The sequence below is a fragment of the Salvelinus namaycush genome, chromosome 38 (assembly GCF_016432855.1).
Source record: "Salvelinus namaycush isolate Seneca chromosome 38, SaNama_1.0, whole genome shotgun sequence".
Taxonomy (NCBI): domain Eukaryota; kingdom Metazoa; phylum Chordata; class Actinopteri; order Salmoniformes; family Salmonidae; genus Salvelinus; species Salvelinus namaycush.
In genome coordinates this window covers 9,641,921-9,654,860 of record NC_052344.1, presented here as the reverse complement: position 1 = coordinate 9,654,860, position 12,940 = coordinate 9,641,921, and positions in this window count along the sequence as shown.

The following is a 12,940-nucleotide window of genomic DNA, read 5'->3' as shown; positions in this document are numbered from 1 at the left end:
ATTAACACTAGAAAGGCCTTGAGGGATCCCACTTTGAGCCAATGAGCAGTTATTCTGAATGCAAAATAACAGTCTTATAAATATATTTCATATACTATTGCAAAAATAATAATTTGGTTGTGTGTTATGAAGGCTTGGGTAACATTAGAATATGTTACCCAATAAAACAAATCAGAGATCATATTCATTGGTTTATGTTAGTGTAGGATATCTGTGTTGCACATGTAACAGTTATTCCTTTAAAAGGTGATATTTTGAAATAGAGCTCATCTCTTCAATTTTTAGAGTTATTCGGCAAAAGTAAGTGCTTTGGAAACCTCAGCATCTACTCTTTCTGGTACTATATATACGTCAAAAGGTCTTACCTGCATGTAACTCTGTAGGAGCCTCAGAGGATTTGAAAAAGTCACTTTCTGGTGCTCTGTTTCCCTGCCTCTGTGTCAATTCCAACTAAACTGCATAAACTGCACTGTCTATACATATTCAATTTGACAATTGACAATATTTTTACCCATCAGACTATTGTCAGTTTAATATTGTCTTTAGGCTAAATCTGTTATTGTATTTGTGAAATAATTTTCAATATAGTTTAGGTGTAGTTTAGATGGGCCATCATCAGCTGAGCCGGCTGCCTGCTGGTGAATGACTGGCGAAAGAAATACATGTCCTTTTAAAACTGGATATAACACAAATTCTGTTTCTGAAATCGAAATTCTAAAAACAAATGTATGCGATAAATATACTTATTTAGGCATTAGTTTAAAAATGGCAGAAACATTTAAATGTAATAAATATGAAGTCAAAATGACTGCCTCAACGCTTAGTGTTAAAGCCACTATTGTTATCTCTCATAATGTGTAGGACACATCATCTGACTGCTGTATTATAGATAATTCATATAACAAAGGTCGTCCATTTAGATTCAATTATACGCTAAACTCTATACATGTGATTAGAACTTGGTAACTGGTAAAGAGCATTTCAAATGGCGCTTGGGACATTGGATGGCCCCTTACTGCGGAGACAGGGGCGCGTGACCGCAATTAACAAAAGGAACAAAGACCGCCTGCGCTCGCAGAGAGATCCAAGGAATTCAACAGCAGGAGGTGACGTCAGAATCCCGCATTTTGCGGTTGATATGGAGTAGAACATTTAACCCTGTTCCTAACTTTAGTTTTTCGGTGACTTTTTCCCCCCCGCAAAATACTTTCGTATTAACTTCGCGAGAGAGACATTGAGCAGTGATAGCATGGCAAGTTCGTCTTGTTTTTCTTGAGATTGGAAGGCTCCTAGATTTCTCCTCGCAAACAGGGGAAGTGCCCCCTGTCCTTTGTCTGCCTCGGGTGATTTTAAAGTATTCGACATGGACATTTACCGATACAATGGTGTTTTTATGGTCAAAAGACTGTTTAATAATGCAGTTTTTGAGATTTCGAACATGTCAGACATTAGGAAGGCGAACCCTCAGGGATGCGATAACGGGGCTTTTACAAACAGATTCGGAGTCTTGATTCAAGGGTTGCTGGCCATAGTTGCCTTCAGTACATTGATGGGTGAGTATCTTTCAGAAGAGAACGTAACAATGTTTCAAGGGCTGAGCAGTATAATTGTATAGGATAACCTATTGTTTCGAAATGGCAGATCATGTTTAAAATAAAATACTTAGACATCACTTTTAAAGGGAAAATCAAGGGTCTACTCAGCCAAGCACTGCTCTGGTATCCACTGCAGAGCTACTCTCCATCTGTGAGCACGTGGCAGTTTGTTTGTTTATGCTATTTGACGTTTCTATCCGATAGGCTGCTGTTACACTTTATAAGGCTGATAATACATATATCATTATATTATAATTCCATTTAAATAGTCTATTATAAGAATGTTTCCCATATCCTTTTATGTGCTAAGTTTTAAATATTCAGCGCCACGCGTAGCCATATGTCATCCGTGGCCCATCAACACAAATGTAAACGATCTCGAATGTATCCTATAACTATTAGACTATTGTATATTAATAAACTATCCCTAAACGATAAACTACTGGTAAGCGATCTAAAAACCCATTTCATTTGTATTATTCTTATTATTGAAATGCCTCTTCAAGACAGGGGTGAACGTTTATGGTCTATGATGGAGCAAACTATTTTTAGAGGGTGGTCATAAAATCCTACAGAATACATCCATGCCTTTTTGAATATCAGAGAATAGGCTCTGTCTATATCTCTATCTACAGTGAGATGACATTTTGTAGGCATGTACTTTACAACAGAGTGATTTATGACAGAAAGGGGTCAGACTCTAAAGGTGAGTGGAGGATCAAATAGCTTTGACCTCACAGTTACTTATTAGTAAGAAGATGTGTGTGTGTGTGTGTGTGTGTGTGTGTGTGTGTGTGTGTGTGTGTGTGTGTGTGTGTGTGTGTGTGTGTGTGTGTGTGTGTGTGAAGTACTGCGTCAGCCAGAGTACCCAAGTCTGTTAATATACTGCTGAAAATCAAGGGTTTACTCAGACAACTGGTATGCACTGCAGAGCTACCCTGTCCATCTCAATGCCTCTCCTCCGCTTGCCAAGATGCGTCCATCTTTGTTTCGAGTCCTCTTCCTCTTTGCTATTTTGGTGACTTCCTCCCATTGACAGACCACTGGCTCCACCTTTTGCGCGCCAGAGTTCTTGGATACAGTTGCTATCATTTTATGCCAGGCACCAATTCTGGCTTTGCATTCTAACCTTCAGAGAGTTTTTGGGTGATAATGAGTCAAACTGCAGCCACAACATGATGATTGGTATGTGAACAGTCACACACTCAGACCTTGTGTTAGATGGGGAGAGAGGAACAGTGGGTTCCTGTTAGACACGTAGCCCTGAGCTACCAGTGTCCTGATGGGGGTGGGTGGTCTGAGGGAGCATGTGGTTCTGACTGTGCCATTCTTTATCCATCTCTCCTGGACCCACAGAGGACATGTACACACACACACAAATATAGCATTTTTCACTCTTCTATGGCTGTCTCTCTCACTCACCCACTCACTGCGTCTCTCCATCTCTCTCTACAGTGAAGAGGTTCCGTGAGCCCGTAGGGATCAGAAGACCATGGAGGATCTGGTAAGAGACCGGTGTTTTTTTATTTCTATTTCTTATCAGAGACTGTATCAAACCCCCAGGGAAGAACAGGAGACCATCGGTTGATCACATGGCTGAGGATCATAGATTCTATTAGATTTAGAGATGTTAATGTTTGTTGCTTGACTTATATTTGGCTATTACAAGTCACCATGGTGATGACCATCCTACATTTCACCCCATCTCTATAGGTTTTACGACATGTCCAAGCAGGCTATTGGCGCTCTCTTCATCCACTTCGCCAATGTGTTCCTCTCCAACCTCACAGAAATGGACCCCTGTTCCCTGTGAGTCCATAGCTGTGATTGGACAGGTTTGCAGAAACCACCTTCCAATCTAAAGCCTCAACCAATCATTATGATAAATACATAAGATGTTCTATTGTGACATACAGCAGACAGCAGACAGGTGCAGTGAAATGTGTTGTTTTACACGGTCAACCATAGTAGTATGGTAGCCCTAGTGCAAATTAGGTGATAAGTCCCTTGCCCAAGGACACATTGACAGATTTTGCACCTTGTCAGCTCGTGTATTCCAACCACTGACCTTTCGGTTACTGGCCCAACACTCTAACCGCTAGGCTACCTGCTGCCCCATGTCAAATCACTGACTCACTTCCTGGTGGGTTTCCACAGGTATCTGATCAACTTCCTGCTCGATGCCACGCTAGGCATGCTGGTCATCTGGGCGGGGGTCAAGGTTGTCTCCAGGATCGTGGAGTACAAGCAGTTCACACTGCTCACCTTTGGAGAATACGGTGAGTCTCCTAGACATCTGTTTACGCTGTGTCAAATGTTTGGAGGTTGACCAAAGTACAGACAACTACTGTTCTGTGCGTTCAAGAGGGTTGTGCCAGTTCATTTTCCGAATATTTCAGGAAGGTTGACACTTCTTCCTTTCACCACTGGAGGCCGCTGTAGGCTCATGAGAATATTGCATGAAAAACATCCTCCGATGGGCGATGATGACTTGTGGGATTAAGTTCTAGCCAATTGCTGCACTGGCTCCGTCCATAAGTCTTAATGGGGGGGGGGGGGGAAAGAACCAAAATAAGATTTAAAATGTCAGTCTGTTAATCTACTGTATTCCACAAAGTCATTTTCTATTGTATCTGCGCTTGGTTCTGTTTCATGTTGTTTTATCCATTGATTATTATGATCCACCAGATTGTAAATGCAGCTGTGCCATGACAACTGGCCAAATGTTTTCGTGGGCTTTAGATTCCATCCGATCTGTATCACGCTCTCTCTGTGTGGGGATCTTTTCCCCAAAAGCCTGCTACAAATACTGTCCCTCTGTCATAACTATTGGTCCTGAAAACTAAACAAATAGTAAAACATTTAGTTGTAAATCCAGTCTGTCCCTCTTAAAGAGCTGAACAACAACAACATGCAGTTTGTCTCATATACCTTTCTCGCCGCTGTCTCACTTCTCTCTCGGTCTCGCTGTCTGTGTCTCTCGTCTGTCTCTCTCTTGTCTGTTTCTCTCTGCTGTGTTCCCAGGTGTAGAGTGTTTGTTAATGACAGACATGTTCCTGTCTGTGTACACGGAGATGACCGAGAGATGCAAATAGTGTTTAGACCAGCACACTGAGTTTGTGGGTGCTTGTCTGTGTGTATGAATGCCTCTATGGTGTCAATGTGTTGTTGTGGCAGTCTGGTGTCGTCCTCTCTATGGCTGATCTTCCCTAGGTGACGATCTGAGTCCGTTGGTCAGTGTATGTGGTTTCAGTGTGATCACCGTGTGGTCATTAAGTAATGGTCTGTTCTGTCTGACCAGGTGACCCTCCCCAGGCTGCAGCATGGCTCGGTCAGTGTGGTGTCTACCTTCTCATCATGGTCCTGGAGAAGAGTGTAGTCAGCTTGGTCCTGCTCATTCCTGGATGGACCAACGTGAGTAGGCCTACAGTATCCACAATCACCTGCTCCAGGGACATGGGCTAACCCAGATCCTGAGAGAACTGAGAGACTCTACCCACTCGAGGGAGAGAGCGGAAGTGTCAATCATGTTCTTTCTTCTCGGTTCTGTGTTTGAAATCTCTGGTGACAATTTAAAGTCAACAGAAAGTCAAGGCTGAAAAACAAAGGGAGGATGAAAGGTTTTGGAGAGAACAAAGAGAAAGAGTTGTCCTTTGAACAGAATGGGAACATTGACCTTCAACCAAATGAATATCATCCGGCCCCTGGGACTAGGGTCTTTAGACAGTTTGTTTGGTTAGTTATTTGTTTGAGGCTGTGGATCTCCTGCTCAAACCTTCTTTGTGTTTTAGGGTTGTTGTTGCTCTGCTCACTGCTCCTCTCTTGAAGAGGGTCGTTTTAGTTTTTTCCAGTACACATATTTCTTTGGGACACTGGAGCTTTTTCTCAGGGAGGAAGGCGGGAGGGGGGGGGGGGGGGTCTCTCTGACATGGTGAATACCACATAATAATCACATTAGCTCCAATCTCACACATGTTCCACAGTAGAGAGCCAAAGAGATGCTTGTTCTATTATAGTGAAAAATATTGACGATCTAAATGTCATTGGATGACAGTCTTTTGTGCAACATGTATGTTGTTTTGCCACGCACTAATTGAAAGTGTGTTTCTCTGCGCGCTGCTGTTCCAGCTGCAGTCTGTGTTGCTGGACTACATCCCTAACCCTCAGGTGGACCTTGTGTTGGTCATGCTCATCGTGCCCGTCATTGTCAACGTGAGTCTCAACCAGCCTGCAATAACACTCTGCATAATGTTGTGTATATGTCAGAGGAGGCTGCTGGGGGGAGGATGGCTCATAATAATGGCTGGAATGGAGTAAATGGAACCATATGTTTGAGTCTGATACTGTTCTATTCATTCCATTCCAGCCATTACTATGAGCCGTCCTCCCCAATTAAGGTACCACCAACCTCCTGTGGTATATGTAAACTCAGCAAAAAAAGAAATGTCCTCTCACTGTCAACTGTTTATTTTCAGCAAACTTAACATGTGTAAATATTTGTACAAACATAAGATTCAACAACTGAGACATAAACTGAACAAGTTCCACAGACATGTGACTAACAGAAATGGAATAATGTGTCCCTGAACAAAGGGGGGGGGTCAAAATCAAAAGTAACAGTCAGTATCTGGTGTGGCCACCAGCTGCATTAAGTACTGCAGTGCATCTCCTCCTCATGGACTGCACCAGATTTGCCAGTTCTTGCTGTGAGATGTTACCCCACTCTTCCACCAAGTCACCTGCAAGTTCCTGGACATTTCTGGGGGGAATGGCCCTAGCCCTCACCCTCTGATCCAACAGGTCCCAGACGTGCTCAATGGGATTGAGATCCGGGCACTTCGCTGGCCATGGCAGAACACTGACATTCCTGTCTTGCAGGAAATCCCGCACAGAACGAGCAGTATGGCTGGTTGCATTGTCATGCTGGAGGGTCATGTCAGGATGAGCCTGCAGGAAGGGTACCACATGAGGTAGGAGGATGTCTTCCCTACAATGCACAGTGTTGAGATTGCCTGCAATGACAACAAGCTCAGTCCGATGATGCTGTGACACACCGCCCCAGACCATGACGGACCCTCCACCTCCAAATCGATCCCTCTCCAGAGTACAGGCCTCGGTGTAACTCTCATTCCTTCGACGATAAACGCGAATCCGACAATCACCCCTGGTGAGACAAAACCGCGACTCGTCAGTGAAGTGCACTTTTTGCCAGTTCTGTCTGGTCTAGTGGCGGAGGGTTTGTGCCTATAGGCAACGTTGTTGCCGGTGATGTCTGGTGAGGACCTGCCTTACAACAGGCCTACAAGCCCTCAATCCAGCATCTCTCAGCCTATTGCGGACAGTCTGAGCATTGATGGAAGGATTGTGCGTTCCTGGTGTAACTCGGGCAGTTGTTGTTGCCATTCTGTACCTGTCCCGCAGGGGTGATGTTCGGATGTTCTGATCCTGTGCAGGTGTTGTTACACGTGGTCTGCCACTGCGAGGACGATCAGCTGTCTCCCTGTAGCGCTGTCTTAGGCGTTTCACAATACGGACTTTGCAATTTATTGCCCTGGCTACATCTGCAGTCCTCATGCCTCCTTGCAGTGTGCCTAAGGCATGTTCACGCAGATGAGCAGGGACCCTGGGCATCTTTCTTTTGGTGTTTTTCAGAGTCAGTAGAAAGGCCTCTAGTGTCCTAAGTTTTCATAACTGTGCCCTTAATTGCCTCCCGTCTGTAAGCTGTTAGTGTCTTAACAGCCGTTCTACAGGTGCATGTTCATTAATTGTTTATGGTTCATTGAACAAGCATGGGAAACAGTGTTTAAACCCTTTACAATGAAGATCTGTGAAGTTATTTGGATTTTTAGTATCCCAGACAGTGCATAAAGCTTGTATTTTTGGATAGAAAACGTGCATGAAGTTTGCAGTATGTAGGCTTACTAGGCTACACTGATTGTACATTACATGGCCATTCTGCGTCCACCACTGCACCAGTTGTACTGACTGAGTTTGTTCTCTGTGTGACCCTCTAGTCCATAATGTTCTGGGTGGTGGACAGTCTGATGATGAGGAAGTACAAGTACAAGAGCCTGGACGACTCCTGTGACCCCTCGACCAAGGTCGACTCCATGGCGCCGTGGGTTACTGGCGACGAGTCACAGGTGAGAGTCCGTTAACTTCACTAGGGTAGGGGGCAGCATTTGGAATTTTGGAAGAAAAGCTTTCCCAAATTAAACTGCCTGCTACTCAGGCCCAGAAGCTAGGATTTGCATATAATTAGTAGATTTGGATAGAAAATACTCTAAAGTTTCCAAAACTGTTAAAATAATGTCTGTGAGTATGACAGAACTGATATGGCAGGCGAAAACCTGAGGAAAATCCAACCAGGGAAGTACTATTATTTTGAAAGGCTGTTTTTCTATTGAAAGCCTATCCACCATACAAAGACTTAGGACCCAGTTTACAATATCTATGGCTTCCTCTACATGTGGCCAGTCTTTAAGCATTGTTTCAGGCTTTTACTCTGAAAAATTAGGGAGATACAGCACTTTCAATGAGAGGACAGTGGAAATTTCCAGCCATGAGTCCTGCGCGTGATCGGGAACGTGCCTTTCTTGTTTCTCCTTTTCTATTGACGAAGCTTTTGTCCGGTTGAAATATTATTTATTATTTATGACAAAAACAACCTGAGGATTGATTTTAAAAATCGTTTGACATGTTTCTACGAACTTTTATTGTACTTTTTAAAAAGTTTTCATTTGGACTTATTTGGCCTTGTGTATTTGGATTACTGGACTAAACGCGCAAACAAAAAGGAGGTTTTTGGTCATAAAGAGGGACATTATCGAACAAAACAAACATTTGTCTAACATGGAGACCTGGGAGTGCCACCAGATGAAGATCATCAAAGGGGAGGTGATTAATTTTAATGCTTTTTCTGACTTTTGTGACACCTTTCCTTGGTTAGAAAATGGCTGTATGGTTTTCTGTGGCTAGGCGCTGACCTAACATAATCGCAAAGTGTGCTTTCGCCGTAAAGCCTTTTTGAAATCTGACACAGCGGTTGCATTAAGGAGAAGTTTATCTTTATTCGTGTTTAACACGTGTCTTTTATCAATGTTTATGATGAGTATTTCTGTAATTTGATGTGGCTCTCTGCACTTTCACCGGATGTTTGTTTGAGACAATGCATTTCTGAACATAACACACCAATTTAAAATGAGGTTTTTGGACATAAAGATTAACTTTATCGAACAAAACACACATTTATTGTGTAACATGAAGTCCTGTGAGTGCCATCTGATGAAGATCATCAAAGGTTAGTGATTCATTTAATCGCTATTTCTGACTTTTGTGAGCCTTCTCCTTGGCTGGAAAATGGCTGTATGGTTTTCTGTGACTAGGCGCTGACCTAAGACAATTGTTTGGTGTGCTTTCGCTGTAAAGCCTAATTAAAATCGGGAACTGTGGTTGGATTTACAATAAGTTTATCTTTAAAATGGTGTATAATACTTGTATGTTTGAGGAATTTTAATTATGGGATTTCTGTTTTGAATTTGGCGCCCTGCAATTTCACTGGCTGTTGTCGAGGGTCCCACTTGTACCAGAGAGGTTAACTAGAGATGTCCCTGACAAAAAAATATATATATATTGGTCGACTGAAAGGCGTCTGTTCTTTCGACCAATCAATTGGTCAACATTTTAAAATGTGTGTTTTTCTCTCATATATACACTGCTCAAAAAAATAAAGGGAACACTTAAACAACACAATGTAACTCCAAGTCAATCACACTTCTGTGAAATCAAACTGTCCACTTAGGAAGCAACACTGATTGACAATAAATTTCACATGCTGTTGTGCAAATGGAATAGACAAAAGGTGGAAATTATAGGCAATTAGCAAGACACCCCCAATAAAGGAGTGATTCTGCAGGTGGTGACCACAGACCACTTCTCAGTTCCTATGCTTCCTGGCTGATGTTTTGGTCACTTTTGAATGCTGGCGGTGCTCTCACTCTAGTGGTAGCATGAGATGGAGTCTACAACCCACACAAGTGGCTCAGGTAGTGCAGCTCATCCAGGATGGCACATCAATGCGAGCTGTGGCAAGAAGGTTTGCTGTGTCTGTCAGCGTAGTGTCCAGAGCATGGAGGCGCTACCAGGAGACAGGCCAGTACATCAGGAGACGTGGAGGAGGCCGTAGGAGGACAACAACCCAGCAGCAGGACCGCTACCTCCGCCTTTGTGCAAGGAGGAGCACTACCAGAGCCCTGCAAAATGACCTCCAGCAGGCCACAAATGTGCATGTGTCAGCATATGGTCTCACAAGGGCTCTGAGGATCTCATCTCGGTACCTAATGGCAGTCAGGCTACCTCTGGCGAGCACATGGAGGGCTGTGCTGCCCCACAAAGAAATGCCACCCCACACCATGACTGACCCACCACCAAACCGGTCATGCTGGAGGATGGTGCAGGCAGCAGAACGTTCTCCATGGCATCTCCAGACTCTGTCACGTCTGTCACATGTGCTCATGTGCTCAGTGTGAACCTGCTGTCATCTGTGAAGAGCACAGGGCGCCAAAGGCGAATTTGCCAATATTGGTGTTCTCTGGCAAATGCCAAACGTCCTGCACGGTGTTGGGCTGTAAGCACAACCCCCACCTGTGGACGTCGGGCCCTCATACCACCCTCATGGAGTCTGTTTCTGACCGTTTGAGCAGACACATGCACATTTGTGGCCTGCTGGAGGTCATTTTGCAGGGCTCTGGTAGTGCTCCTCCTTGCACAAAGGCGGAGGTAGCGGTCCTGCTGCTGGGTTGTTGTCCTCCTACGGCCTCCTCCACGTCTCCTGATGTACTGGCCTGTCTCCTGGTAGCGCCTCCATGCTCTGGACACTACGCTGACAGACACAGCAAACCTTCTTGCCACAGCTCGCATTGATGTGCCATCCTGGATGAGCTGCACTACCTGAGCCACTTGTGTGGGTTGTAGACTCCATCTCATGCTACCACTAGAGTGAGAGCACCGCCAGCATTCAAAAGTGACCAAAACATCAGCCAGGAAGCATAGGAACTGAGAAGTGGTCTGTGGTCACCACCTGCAGAATCACTCCTTTATTGGGGGTGTCTTGCTAATTGCCTATAATTTCCACCTTTTGTCTATTCCATTTGCACAACAGCATGTGAAATTTATTGTCAATCAGTGTTGCTTCCTAAGTGGACAGTTTGATTTCACAGAAGTGTGATTGACTTGGAGTTACATTGTGTTGTTTAAGTGTTCCCTTTATTTTTTTGAGCAGTGTATATATAGAAACACCCTATGTGTTTTAATAAAATCAACTATATGCATTGAGCTTGTCTGATGCTTTAAGCTCACCGTTTGATGAAATAAGGCACAAATGACTGAAGAGGGAGCCAGAGATCAAGATAACCAGAAGAAAAACTTCACCTCCTCCCGCTCCTAATGGTTTTTCCAGATTCTGCCGTTACTCTCCTGAAGTTGCTGGTAATAGGCTACACAAGGAGTCGCCAACATTTCTTATGTGGAATGACCATTTATCTTACCATTTTCTACTGATCTTCGTGTCAGTTATAGTTTTCAAATGCACATTTTTTGTGGAACAGTTTCATTTATAAAAACATATTCGTACCTCAAAATCATTGTCATGTGGTTAATCAGAATTCTATCTAAATGAAAATGATACAAACCTAAAAAGTGACTTTAGATTGCCATTTCCAACTATATAAAAATTGCCTATAAAGCCAGCAAATAAAAACATTGCTGCCTGTAGGTAGAAAATGTCCTGATAAAAATAAATATCCTATAAACCACATTGGCTACGCATTGCCTGTCTGCAGCGAACGTTGAAACGTATCAACTATTTACTTGGGTCTGGCCTGAAACTCCTTGCAACATTGTATAAAATATCTTGGGCCCTCAAAGTTGTCCATGCTAGTGAGCTCGGGACAAACACAGCTGTAGGCTATTTGCGTAAGGGATAACGAGTAATCAGTTTGGCCTATTTTATGTTTCCACTGGATCAGAGCATGACATTTTTCTCTTTCATGCTGAGTGGTTATTGAAAGGGAGAGAGCTGGAAAGATTTTTTTTAAATACATTGAGGAATTGTCATTTTCAATGGATGTAAAAACAGACTTTGTTTGCTGGCTGTTTGAGGTGAAGAAAACATTACTTTGAGAAGCTCTACAGCTCATTAGTGATCGTGCATTAAGCCAATCAGAAATACTATCAGATCCCCAAATGGGCACATTTATATGCCTACATTTGCACGCAGGCCAGGTATCCTATAGGTCTACTTCAATGCATAATCAGGTGCGTGTCCTTACTCAACATCGACAGGAGCGCTCCAAGCAAAAGACAAAGACTAAATTAACAAAACTCATAAATGGAATGAAATAAACCAAAACTTGTTTCTCTCAAGTGTAGCATAGGTTATGCACTCTGCAAACAACGTGTCCACTCCGACAATGAGAATGGTAAAAGTCTGAAATAATATATTTAATGCATTAAAAGACATTACCGTAACCAACCAAACTTTGTAGATTAGAAATGATAGGAATTAACTGTAAATGTACTACTGGTGATAAACATATGTAATGGGGAATTGATATACACTAACAGTCAAATGCAAACAATTCACACAATGAAGTTATGAAACAATGAATGTACACAAATTGGTGGGAGGGAGCCCATTCTGGAGAGAGATGTGCATTGTGCAGCCACACTCCTCTTCTTCTTTGACTGTGCCACCCCCGCGGCCTCCACAATGGATTAGTCTCGGCCTCCGCAATGGATTAGTTCACTGAAATGGGTGCAAATGAGAGGTGTCTCGTGTGCCATTAAAAAAAACATATACAAAAGTATGTGGACACCCCTTCAAATTAGTGGATTTGGCTATTTCAGCCACACCTGTTGCTGACCGTTGTATAAAATCGAGCACACAGCCATGCAATCTCCATAGACAAACATTGGCAGTAGAATGGCCCATAGCGTAAAGCTCAGTGACTTTCAACGTGGCGCCGTCATAGGATGCCAACTTTCCAACAAGTCAATTTGTAAAATTTCTGCCCTGCTAGAGCTGCCCCGGTCAACTGTAAGTGCTGTTATTGTAAAGTTGCTCCTAGACGTTTCCACAACAGCTCAGCCGCAAAGTGGTAGCCCACCCAAGCTCACAGAACGGGACCGCCGAGTGCAGAAGCGCATAGCACGTAAAAGTCGTCTGTCCTCTGTTGCAACAATCACTACCAAGTTCCAAACAGCCTTTGGAAGCAATGTCAGCACAAGAACTGTTCGTCGGGAGCTTCATGAAATGGGTTTCCATGGCAGAGCAGCCGCACACAAGC